At 48.8% G+C, this 11,895-nt stretch overlaps 1 pseudogene; it reads right to left on the bottom strand.

The window, feature by feature from the left end:
- Positions 1–9,846: 9,846 nt before the first annotated feature.
- LOC114498716 lies at positions 9,847–10,263 on the bottom strand (annotated as a pseudogene).
- Between the last annotated feature and the right edge of the window lie 1,632 nt (positions 10,264–11,895).

Here is an 11,895-nt window from a genome sequence, read left to right as displayed (position 1 = left end):
GGAAGGAAATTCCCCAGAAAGACCCTGGCATTCATTTGGACTGAACTTTCCATGTCAGGGAGACCTTCCCTCTTGTCCTACCCCAGTCCCTGCTGCTGTAGCTGCTGTTCTGAGCTTGTAATCAACTAATAGTCTGGCCCCTGCCATATACTGAGATGGGTACTAGCTGCTCTGGGAACACAGCAAATGAAGATATTTTCGGTAAGCACTTGTTCTGATTACCTCATTCATTTTCCTGATGACCTCATGAGATAGGTCCTATATTTTACCTTCATTACACAAGAGAATCTCAAGGAGGTTAAAGGACAGGCTTAAAAATCACACAGCTCATGGCAGAGCTGGAAGTCCCTCAAGCCTGCTTTATTCTAGGCCCTGCGCTCTTAGCCACAGTTTGACATGGTGGACCTGCCCTCCAGGGGATTGCAGTCTAGCTGGGTCTGTGGGACCTTTGAAGAATCCCAGATAGCCAGATACTCCTGACTGTAAGGACCAGGAACCCAGACGAGGGAGGATACTGGGGCGGAGCCTTGGGGGACTTCGGAAAGGAGGCAGCTGCTCTCAAGGCCCTGCTCCTTGGCCTTACTGTGCCTCCTGGGAGCACACTCATATCCTGTGTCCCTGCCCCTCTCTCCCCAGACATGATCTCACTCTTTCTCACCCCTAAGGCCCCAGAGAAGAGGCTATTGTTTCCTCCCACACTCCAGGGCTTCCAGGCTGCACAAGACCCTTTCCTGATGTCAGGGCAGCTCAGGCTCCCCCAGTGACAGGATTGGGTGGCTGTCGCTACCCCATGCTCCTCAGCCCCGGCACAGCACCCACTTCCCCAATTTATCCCACAATCGCTCAGCCTCCAAACTGCCCTTTTGTGCTTTTCTTCCTTTGAAAAGAATATGCACTAGGCATCCGAGAGGGAATTGTCCTGCGGGGAGTCCTCCTGCCTTCCTGTTTTCCTCAGTTTCCCCATGCCCACCTTTAGTATTCTCTGCTTTTTGGAGGGGGCAGAGTGAGACCAGCCAGGGGCATCAGGAACTCCATGTTAGTACCTGGCTGCCTTAATATTTCAGGGGCAAGTCATTTAAACTCTCAGCCTCCTCATCCTATAAAATGGGGGAGGGTGTGAGGATCAAATGGGAAAGGGCTGTGGGGGCTCTTGCCAGCTTGAGTGGCTCTGTCTAATCTGGTTCCCTCCCCCTCTGGCTTATTTGAGTCTTGCCCGGCCTTCAAAGCTCAGCTGAAGCCCACTGCTTCCAGTAAGACTTCCCTGCCTACACTAGTATGGACCAAGTCTTCAGCCTGGAGAGGTCACCATCGACACTTGTTGACCCGTATGTTGTGTGTTCTGCAGCCCTAGAGAGCCATGCATGCTCCAGGCATCTCTGTATGACTATGAGTTGGCGTCCGCCATGCTACCTCCACAGCCCCGAACCCAGGAGGCTCAGTCTTGATCCACTCATAACTTCCATGTCTTAAGTCTTCTTATTTTCCAAGTGCTTTTCTGGGAATGGCCAGATTTGAGGCATCTTTTAACAACACAGGGAGATGGTTTGGGGAGACATTTTTGTCATTCCCACTATACTGGTGAGGAAAGTGAGGCTGAGAAAGCCCAAGAGGTCTGGCCAGGATCACCGGATTGGGTAGTCAATTGAATAGTCAGAATTCAAGTCCAAGTTTGGATGCTCTTAATAATCCCCAGGTGTCCACATGTGTTTAGGGCTTGAAGAAAGCCAAGAAACCTCCCCAAGCATGTGAACTTGGGTTCATATGACCTCCTAAGTGGGTGTTTGCCTTTGCAGCTCCCCCTGCTCCCTCCTCCACCTGGCATTCCTGAACTCCCCCAGAAGCCAGTCCTCACCTGGCAGAGACAGCCACAGCACAGACCCACACCAGGGCGAGTGGAGGAGGCAGCACGGGGACGCTTACATACATCTGGATCCTGGACACAGCAGGCGGGGCTTTGTTCTTGGTAGGACAAACAGTCCCAAGGGCCTCCCAGGCCAGGAGAGGGTTTTAAATAGCCAGTGACAGGAGGATTGAGAGGCCCAGTTTAAATTAGTTGTCAGTGTTCGATTGAAGCAGGTTTAATTGTTAGGTGGTGCTGAAATGATGAATGAGGTATGGCTTTAAATAGAAACCATAAGTGTTTCAACCTCACCCTGGGTGGGAACTGCAATTGCAGATCTGGTCTCTTATTCGAAGGGTTCCCTGGAGAGGGAGGTGGCAGACGGGGTGCACTGAGCGAGGCCGGCCTGTCCCCGTGGTTTGTAATTTCAGGAGAGTGATTCCAGAAGAGCCCGAAGGGTCTCAGGAAGATGAGGGCTCAATGGCTCCATCAACCAATCGGTCAGGCAACCCGTCAGTCACTTTCTCACTGTCCTGTGACACCGCTGGCTTATTCTCATCTGCGCCTCTGCAGCTGCGCCAGGCCAAACTTCACAGAGCCTGCAGAGAAAGAGGGACCACCGAGGAGAGGGAAAGTTCTCTGTGCTTGGGATCCAGAGGCCCTGCCTCTGAGGTTGAGCCTCACTCTGCCCCTCATTATCTGCATGGCCTTGGGGAGCCATATGTGCTCTCCGAGCCTGTTTCCACGTCTGTAAACCAAGATGAAGCTTGCCCTACCCACCTCCTTCACCAAGCTGTTGAGGTACCGAGGGGGCTAATGAGGAGAAGAAGCTCAGAAAGCTGTCATCCATGCCATCACTGCTGGTGGGTCAGTGCCTCCCCTTCCTGGCCCCAGGCAAGTTGTGATGTGGGGGGGGGGGTGAGAGGGAACCCTCGGTATGACCTCTAGAGTCCTCAGTGTTGCTGGACGTTTCTGGTTCTCTGGGTTAGGGCAGGAGTCCGCATTCATCCCTCTCACTTGGGGCCTGCCTACTGGGCTCACCTGGCTGTACTGGGTACTACTATCTTTCCTTAACCCTTGCCCAGAGCCAAGGAGGGCAGTCGGAAGGGAGGGACAGGGGAGCCCATGCAAGGGCAGCCACACCTACGTGCACACCAGCTCTGGGGCCGGGACAGGGGCGGTCAGGGGTCATTTGGGTCCTCTTCCCATGCCTAAAGGACCTGTACAGTCAAGGGTAGAAATTTAAGTTTCCTCTTTTTCCCTGGAGTTAGATTTAAGACATCTGGGGCCCATGGGAGAAGGTGACAAGGAGGCAGGTTTCAGCTCGACCCTAACAAACCCTTCAGGTGAAGCTTCCTGGGGGGACAGCAGAGGAGCTCAGGCAAAGCCTGGCTGAGCCTTCCCTTGAGAGTGGCCAGAGGGACGCCCCCCAGCCTGGGACAGACAGACAGAGCTGGTGTCAGCTGGAGGACGACACCCTGGTTCCACCGCTGACCTGCTTACTCTTCATGACCCTGAGCCACCTGCTTCATCTCCCTGAGCCACAGGCTCTGAATTTGGAAAAACGGGAAAATAAGGTCTTTCTAAAAACGGGTGTGAGGGTTCCCAAACATGAACCAACAGATGCCAAAGCACTTCTTTGCCAGACCCAGAACTGGCCCTCAAAAAACGCTGGCTGGCTGTGAATCTAAGTCAGGTGGGGACTTGGACCAAAGGACGGTGACAATCCTCTGAGATGCTGAGGGTCTCTGACTTTAATCAGCACAATGGCCACAGGTAGCCGAACCCCCACGTGCAGATGCCACCAGACAAAGTGCCCCCGGGGTTGAGAGGGGACCTGCTAAGAGCAGGTGGTTAACTGCAGCACGTGTCCTCAGCTTGACTTCTTTTGGGAGGGGGAGTGTGAATCTTATGATCCCTCTGAAGTGGAAAGAAAGCTCTTATCTCGTTCCCTTCTCCCAGCTCCGTGTGATGGAGAGGACTGCGGCGTGGACATGCCGGGGAGTAGTGGGAGCTGACAGGCCCAGGGCCACATTCCCCAGGTCCTCTTCCCACAGAGGCATCCAGAGGGGGAAGCAGGCCCGATCTGCGTTGCCAAAGTAAACTTGCATTGTTTCCAGCAACACAGAGTCCTTGAGCGAGACCAGCTTTTGCCAAACCCTGTAAGGAAGGAAGGCTGGGGGAGGGGAGAAAGGTCTGGTGTGGGAGCTATACCCCACCCCCCTCAGCTTTCTCCTGACTTCCAGAAAACTCCATGTAGGCGAGCCCTAAAGCAAAACTCAGAGAGCACTGTGGGAATCTGGGGAGAAAGAAGGGACTTGAACTCCCATTTGTTGTGTGTCTGTGTGGTAGGAACTTTGCTTATGGGGAGGGTCCTGTAAGTGGGCTGGGGCTGCATGCAGGGCTGGGTTCAGATTCTGACCCTGGCATTTGCGCACTCAGTGGTCTGGCCAGATAACACCTTTGCACTTCTGCATTCTCATTTTCTCAGGTGCAATGGAGCTTATCGAAGGTTAGCTCAGGTAATGTAATCAAGGGCTTAGCACATCAAATGCACTCAAAATCCGTGAGTTGTCATTGCTATTAAAGAGCTGCTATTAGTTTTTTTAAAGTTCTTATTTATTTATTTTTAGGTACAGGGGAAGGGAGGGAGACAGAGAGGGGGAGAAACATCAATGTGTGGTTGCCTCTCGCGCACCCGCTACTGGGGACCTGGCCCACCACCCAGGCATGTGCCCTGATCTGGGAATTGAACCAGTGACCCTTTGGTTTGCAGGCCGATGCTCTTCCCACTGAGGCACACCAGCCAGGGCTGTTATTAGTATTAATAATAATAACTTTCATGGCAAGGCTGAGAGGTGGATATTGTTCTGTACCTATCGCAGGTGTGGAAACTGGGGCTCAGGAATGATTGAGGCACTTTTTCAGAGGCTGACGGTTCACGAGCAGCAGGCTCAGGATACAAACTCAGGTCCTCCTGGCCCCAAGGCCCGCACTTGCAGCACACGCATCTGAGAGGGAGGCTTGACTTGTTTCCTGATACAGATGCTAACCCGTTCTGAGGCTGGAGCGTTGGAAAGCAGTGAAAATAGGGCCTACCGGGCACCATGTTCATGGCCCCACTGTTCCCTAGACTTCATCGGCTCGGCCACCGTCCAGTGCAGCCTGGCTGACCACCAAGGCCCAGCGTTCCCCTTGCCAGGCCCTGGGGCTCCTCTGTCTCTGGAGTGTCCAGCTGGAGTGTGTGTCTGTACAACTGGCCCCCGGTCCTACACGGACAGCTACTGACACCGAGCCAGAGCAGCTGAGGGGTTAAATTCTGACTGTGTCGCTCACTAACTGGGTGACTTTGGGCTTGTTGCTTACCCTCTCTGAAACTCCGTTTTCTCATCTCCAACACTGGAGTAATGATACCTAGCTTTCTGTGTCTCTGTGAGAATTACAAGAGATAGTGAACATGACAGCGTGTCTGGAAGGCGTTACACCGACCCCCCCATTCCTGGGTCTTGAGACAAGTGCTCCCTAGGACCGAGGGGCGCCAGGCTGGGACCTATTTTTCATCCTTAGATACGGAGTCTGTGCATGTCATCCTTAATGAAAAATGAATAACTCGTGTTCATTTCATTAAGTGCTGCCCCCACAAAAGTGTGGGCTTATGCAATTCTCGAAAGGCTGTCAACTGGAAGATATCTCAGAGTTCCTCATAAATCAAAGGTTTCATTTTGCTGCCAAGACAGTCAACTTTCTCTGCCTTGAGTCAGGCAGAGGGTGGTGCTGGGCTGGGCTGGGAATCAGGAGACCCGCCTGCTGCTCTGAACTCTGCCAATTACCAACGCGGAGGAGCAAGTTGCCTCCTGTTTCCGAGGCCTTGGTTTCCTCCTTTGAAAAATGGGTGTGTGTGGGGGTCCAGGGAGGAGTGGTACTGGTAGATCCTCTAGCTCATCCAGTTCTAAAATTCGGGAACTTGATCTTTCCTTCTCTGATTCTCTCCACCCTCTGGGCTTCGCCTTCACCCCAGCTCCTTCCCCCACTCTCCTTTTCTTCCTATAATCTCTACCTCTCCTGTCAATCAGGCCAGAGCAGCCCAGGGCAGAGACTGTGGAGAAAACATCCATGCATTCCCGGCAGACGACAGTCTTCTGATGCCCCTTATTGCAAAAGCAGTCCTTCTTTGGGGTGAAGAGAAGGGCAGCCAAAATGTGTGTTTCTATTATGGGGTCCAGGAAGGAGGGCGGGAGTTTGCTCATGGGGCTAAGGATGAATACGATTAGAAGCAACAAATGGCCCCTTCTCTGACTGTGGCTTTGGGAAGGGGGGCCAGCTCAAGGGGGTTTCATGGTCCCCTGGTGGTGCAGGTTCTAGGCCACCCAGAGATGTGCGTACTGCAGGGGGGCCCAGGGGGTGGGGAGAGTACATGGGGTGAAGGGCCTGGAGAGGATTCAGCCTTCTAAAAACCACAGTCAGAGCTAGTCTCCTGAGGAGGGAAGGGGAAGATAGCTGAAATGTTTGTGTTTCTCACCACTGTGCCACCTGACTGACAGTAGGAGGTATAAATAGTGGACTGGAGGGATTGCCAAGTGCAGGGGTTAGAAAAGTAGAAAAGAGCGAGAGAGGTACAAGGACAGAGAGGGAGAGAGGCAGAGGGGACAAAGAGTGAAGCAAAGAAGGGAAAGAGGAAGAGAGGGAAAAAGAGAGGGAGAAGAGAAAAAGGGAAGGAAGGGTGGGGAGAGAGGAAAGCAGACAAGAGGAAAGAAACAGGGTGAAGAAGGACAACGCATTCCCAAACCGCGCCATCTGAGTACCCGAGCTCCATGACTGAGGGGTGGGGAGGGCATGTCAGGAACAGCCTGCACATTGGGTGAATTTCCGACACCCCTTTCCTGGGTCATCACTGTTCCCCAACAAAGGCAGGTTCTGTACCGCTTCATTGCGAGACTCTGGGAGCGCTATTACCTAAAATGCAAAGTGAGCCAGTGCTCTGGAGTTGTGTAAGGAAGTAGCAGGCCCTGGGTGGCTGGCAAGGACCAGAAGCAAGTCCCAGTAGCGTAATTAGATGGAGACATGGGTGAATACTCAAAATACGGCATGCATTGTTCCAGTCACCAAAATCATTAAATATGCTTTCAAATCTCTTCACTAGTTCAGAAAAGAAAATCCCTTATTTACTAAAGATTTGCAACCATTGAAGCCTCTATCCATCCATCTATCCATTCATCTGGAGTCCATCCTTTCAGCCGACTTTCAGGTGAGCATCTACAGCGCGCCCAGAGCTCTACTTGACTGGGTCAACTGCAAAAACTTCTCAATCCTTGCCCTCAAGGGGCTCAGCCTCTGTTGGGGAAATACACAAAAATAATTTATAGTAATGCATCATTATAAGTGGAATAATAAAGGCATTATCAATTGTTATCTGGAGAAAACAAAACAAAATCTACTGTGGCAGGCAACTCTTTCAGGGAATCTGTAATGTGGGTCCCCATGGCTTCCAGCAGGAGGCGCCCTGCTCTCCTGCTCTCTCTGCCACTCAACTGTACACAGAAAATTTGGCTAGCCTGACCTCAGTTCAGAATTAGCGTCTACATTTTTCTTTCTTAAAAAAAATATCACTTTAAAAATGCATACAACTTATTCATAGTTTAAAAAAGACTATACAGCAAATATATTTGTAACCACCCAAAAGATCAAGAACCAGTCCCTGCAGAGGTCCCTGCCCCTCCACTGCCCCAGACAAAACTCCACCCCCTCCCCAGACGTAATGATATCCTGACTTTTCTGCTCATTATTACCTTGCTTTCCTTTATGGTTTTACCATTTATGTATGCACCCTAAACAATATTAGGGTGAACTATAGGAAATGGCCATTTTTGGGAAACAGAATGGTTGAATATGAGCAATTTCATATAGGTTAAACTAGGAGCTTAGTCTATTTTTAGGTGTGGTAAATAAGTATTATACCTTCTGCCTTCTTTTTTTTAACTTGAGATATAACAAGCTCTGTGTGGCCTGCCGTGCGTGCCTGTCCTAGGACCTGTGAGTACAACAGGTTCCTGCATTCCCCGTGCTTCTCTGAGTGGAGCTTCGGTAGGCACTGTGTGACCTTTAAAGACCCCACCAGGGACTTCCCCATTTACATTTCCCCGTAGCTCTTCTTCCCCCAGCATTTTCTTTTTAAATGTGCTCTTTCCCACCACTTTGTAACCATATCTCTATCATATATCAAGTGTCTATATGTGTGTGCATCTGTTCATGGGCTCTCTGTTCTGCTTTACTGACCAATTTCTCTGTTCCTGTGCTAATGCCACAGCATGCTAATTACTATGGCTTTATAAAAGTCACCATACATGGTGGGACAATTCCTTCACCTTGTTTTTCTTCTTATGTACTTTCATATAAATTTTACAATAACTTTAGCAAATTCTGCGTGCAAAACTTCATTGGTTTTGATTGGGATGCACTGAATCTATATATAAATTTGGGGAAAATGACACCTTTACAATGCTGACTCATGCATCCAGGAATATAGTATACTTTTGCATTTCTTACAGCATTCTTTAAAGTTTCTCAATGAAGTTTAATTTTTTGTAGAAGTCTAGCATCAATTTTGTTAGACTCATTCATAAATACATCATTTTATTGTAAATGTAAATAATCACTTTTAAAACATTACATTTCACAATGGTTATTGTTCATGTGTTGAAATAAGTTCATTTTTATACATTAATCTTATACGAAGCAATCTTGCTAAACTCTCTTACCAGGCCTAATAATATTTAGTTTTATCTGTACATATTTAAAGTTTTGGGTTTTTTTCTCAATCTTTTCCTTTACATTTTTTTCTTTCTTCATTGAGATGGGTAGGACGTCCAGTAAAACGTCGACAGTAGTGACAGTAACCATTCTCATCTTGTTCTCCATCTCAAAGGCAGCAGCTGGACTAAATAATCTCTTGCAATGTGAAGATCTTGATTTTCCTTACCATCATATTCTTAGTCACAGCCTTCTCATCCTTCCCCTGGTCCAAGAGAAAGACTCATAACTTGTATTCAAACCTCTAAGAGTTGCCTATCTCTGGCCTAAATCTAGAAGATCCTGGAGTCTGCTTTCTTGTTTTCCAGCAGTTCATACTTATTGAGTCATTTCCTCTGAAACTCAGTTCCTCTCCAATCTCCATACCATTTCTAGTTCACATTTTGAATCACAACCCATCTTGAGAAAAACTGTGGTGGCTGAGAGGTTGATAGTGCCCACTCCGCTTTCTGAAATGCTCCCCGACCTCCTGTAGAGCAGGATATACAAGTTTAAACCCTGCCCAAGAAAACTGAGGTGTGCTACTCTATGCTGTTTTCTCTGGGTGTCTATGCAGCATTCAAGTGTCAGAACACTGGGAACAGCACAATGAAATCACCACATTAGCCCCCTTTCACTAGAGAAATGCCTAGTGCTCTAATCTACAGTATTGAGGATTGACAGAACAGTACTGGAAGTTTTCCCGAATAGGTACTGAGGACAGCGTTCACCATGTTGATCAATGTTCCTGGTGTAAGGACCCACAGAATACTATTTTTTTTTTGTAATTTAATATTGGCATAGTTGGTCTCTCCTGTTGAATAAATATGTTTCTGCCATGAAGTAATTAGTGGAATTATTTTTGGAATATTATTAGAGGAGATTTCATGTCCTAAATATTACTGTTCTGGGGTTCCTTGTCTACTGAAGCCATGTTTGGAGCAGGAGGTAAGAGGAAGGCAGGTGGACGCTAGTGCAACACACGCAGATTAGATTTCATCCGAGTCTCACTCTCAGGTGGAAACATTCTCAAATGGAAAGATTCTCAGATGGAAAGCTAGTCATTGTTGAGAGAAAAGATTTTCTAATTTTTTTTTATGAACTAAAAAAGAAATTTGTTTCTTGAGGGCATGAGGATGAAAGCGATATAAAAATCAAAAGCTTATCTGGCTTTAATTGGCTTTTCTTTCTCTTGTCAAATGGGGGTGAGTTTTATTTGCACATGTTCTAAGGGTCCCAATCTGTTCATGAAATCCTCATACGGGGGAAGCTATGGGGCAGAGATTCCTTAAGTGACCCACTGGGAGAACTCTTTATTGGGAAGGAAGTAGCTGCTCAGCTGCCTCCTTCTTTCCCTTCTGCTTCATGTGCACTACAAAGTAGTCACTGCACGAGATGGTGAGCCCAGCAGGTAGCAAAAAGAAGCTCTGGAAGCCCACTTGGCCATCTTGGCATTGGTTCAGGTCTTTCATTATTTTGCCTATGGCCAGAGGATCTTTTTGATTTTCCAAAAATCCAGGGAACTCCTTTTCCATGAGCGCTCTCAGGTCCTCCTTTGTTAAGTAGCCTTTATTCCCAGTGAATTTGTGAAACGTGAACATCATCATTTCCATGGTGTGTGCCATTTAAGATGGCATTTTGGTGAGGTCTTGGCCCAAGGCATGACGAGATTGCTAGGCTGGTTGGGCACCGTAATAGGTGGGGGAGATTTTCTAGATTTTTTGATCTCTCATTTAACATATCAAGAGTTGTGTCTGCCTGACTTGATCTTAGAAAATGAAGAGGGGAAGGAAGCCCATCCCTTCTGTTCAGATAGATTGTGAGAAGGGGGACAGGTAGTCAGGCACCAGGGTTTTCTCTGTCACTGCCATTGTCACCTCTACCATTTTCCTCGCCGATGTGTCAGGGCACAACCTGGCATGTCGGGAGCTTTGAAGCGTCCCAGAAGCATGAAGGAGGTGGTGAGTGTCTGGGCTAGGAGTGTCTTCACCCAGGCAGGTGAGGGTGAAGTACAAGCCCAGGAGAGGCACCCACACCATGGCATGGAGGTGTGGCAGGCAGTGGTCGGTAAGGGAGCCCAAGAGAGCACCTGAGCAGGTGCTGAGAGAGCCAGCAAAGCGGCAGAGGATAGGCCTGGCAACGGGACCAAGTAGTCCCCCAGTTCTGGCATAGCACCCCAGAAAGCAAGATGGGGCCCCGCCCACCACAGTGGCCATCTGTGTTTGGGGAGCTGGCTAGTTCCGCCCTTGGCAGTGAATGGCAGTGAGGATCCGGGTCATGCCACAGGAATCCAGGGACCTTCTCCCCAGCTGCCAGGAAGCTCCCGTCAGAATCACTCACCAGATCGGGTTCTGCAGGCAGAGAAAGCAGTTTCCCGAAGGCTGAGATTCACCTGAATCATACAAGTTACTGGCACCTGGAATGACCATTTTGGTTAGAGAATCAGATTGGAAGTTCACCAAACTGGACAAAATTTAGGCCCCCCCCCCCCCCGCCCCCCGCTGATACCTAGTGGAACTGATGAGAAAAAGTAGATTAGTTATAAAGTAAACAGGAAAATTACATTTTTCCACATGCACATTTAAAGTCAGTACGAGTGCCCAGCCACACACTGTGTTTATGAAACTGAGCATCATTGCATCACAGTCTCTCCAGTTCCAGAGCCGACTCACACGCTGCACTCAGGGACGGCAGATACTCTTGCCTTGGCACGGACGCAGCGCAGGCAGGTGGGGTGCGTGACCCCGGCTGCGTTCCGGCTCTGCAGGGTCCTGGGCACTTTCACGTGTGTGAGCCCTTCCTCCATTAAAACACTTGTAAAACTATATTTTGTGATGACATTGGTATAAAGAAGGATATATTAATATTACATATTAAAACATTTTCTCCAACCTACATGTCCTTTATTTCATCTTCTGATTTTAAAAGAAATTGTAAAACATTTTCCTGGGTTCCTGAAAGTATTGGGGGCCCCAGGCCCATGCCTGCTGAGCCTAATGGAGGAGGTTTCCCTGCACTTGTGCTTGCCCCGGGCTCCCTTCTTGGCTCTCGCCTGTCTTGTCTATAAACTGGGGGTGTTGGATTAAAGGACGGAATGCACTCAAGAACTGGGAGCACGGTGATAATAAATGTCGGCTTCTTTTGCTCAGTTCCATGGATTTGATTTTTCTATTTCAGTGATCTTGCTGTGTATGTGGTTTTCATTGTGAGTCACCTTCAAAATCTCTTTGGAAGTAGGTGGGTATAACTTATAAATAAAAATTCCTTTT

This window comes from Phyllostomus discolor, chromosome 6 (genome assembly GCF_004126475.2).
Source record: "Phyllostomus discolor isolate MPI-MPIP mPhyDis1 chromosome 6, mPhyDis1.pri.v3, whole genome shotgun sequence".
NCBI lineage: Eukaryota > Metazoa > Chordata > Mammalia > Chiroptera > Phyllostomidae > Phyllostomus > Phyllostomus discolor.
This window is presented reverse-complemented; position numbering and strand designations above follow the sequence as displayed.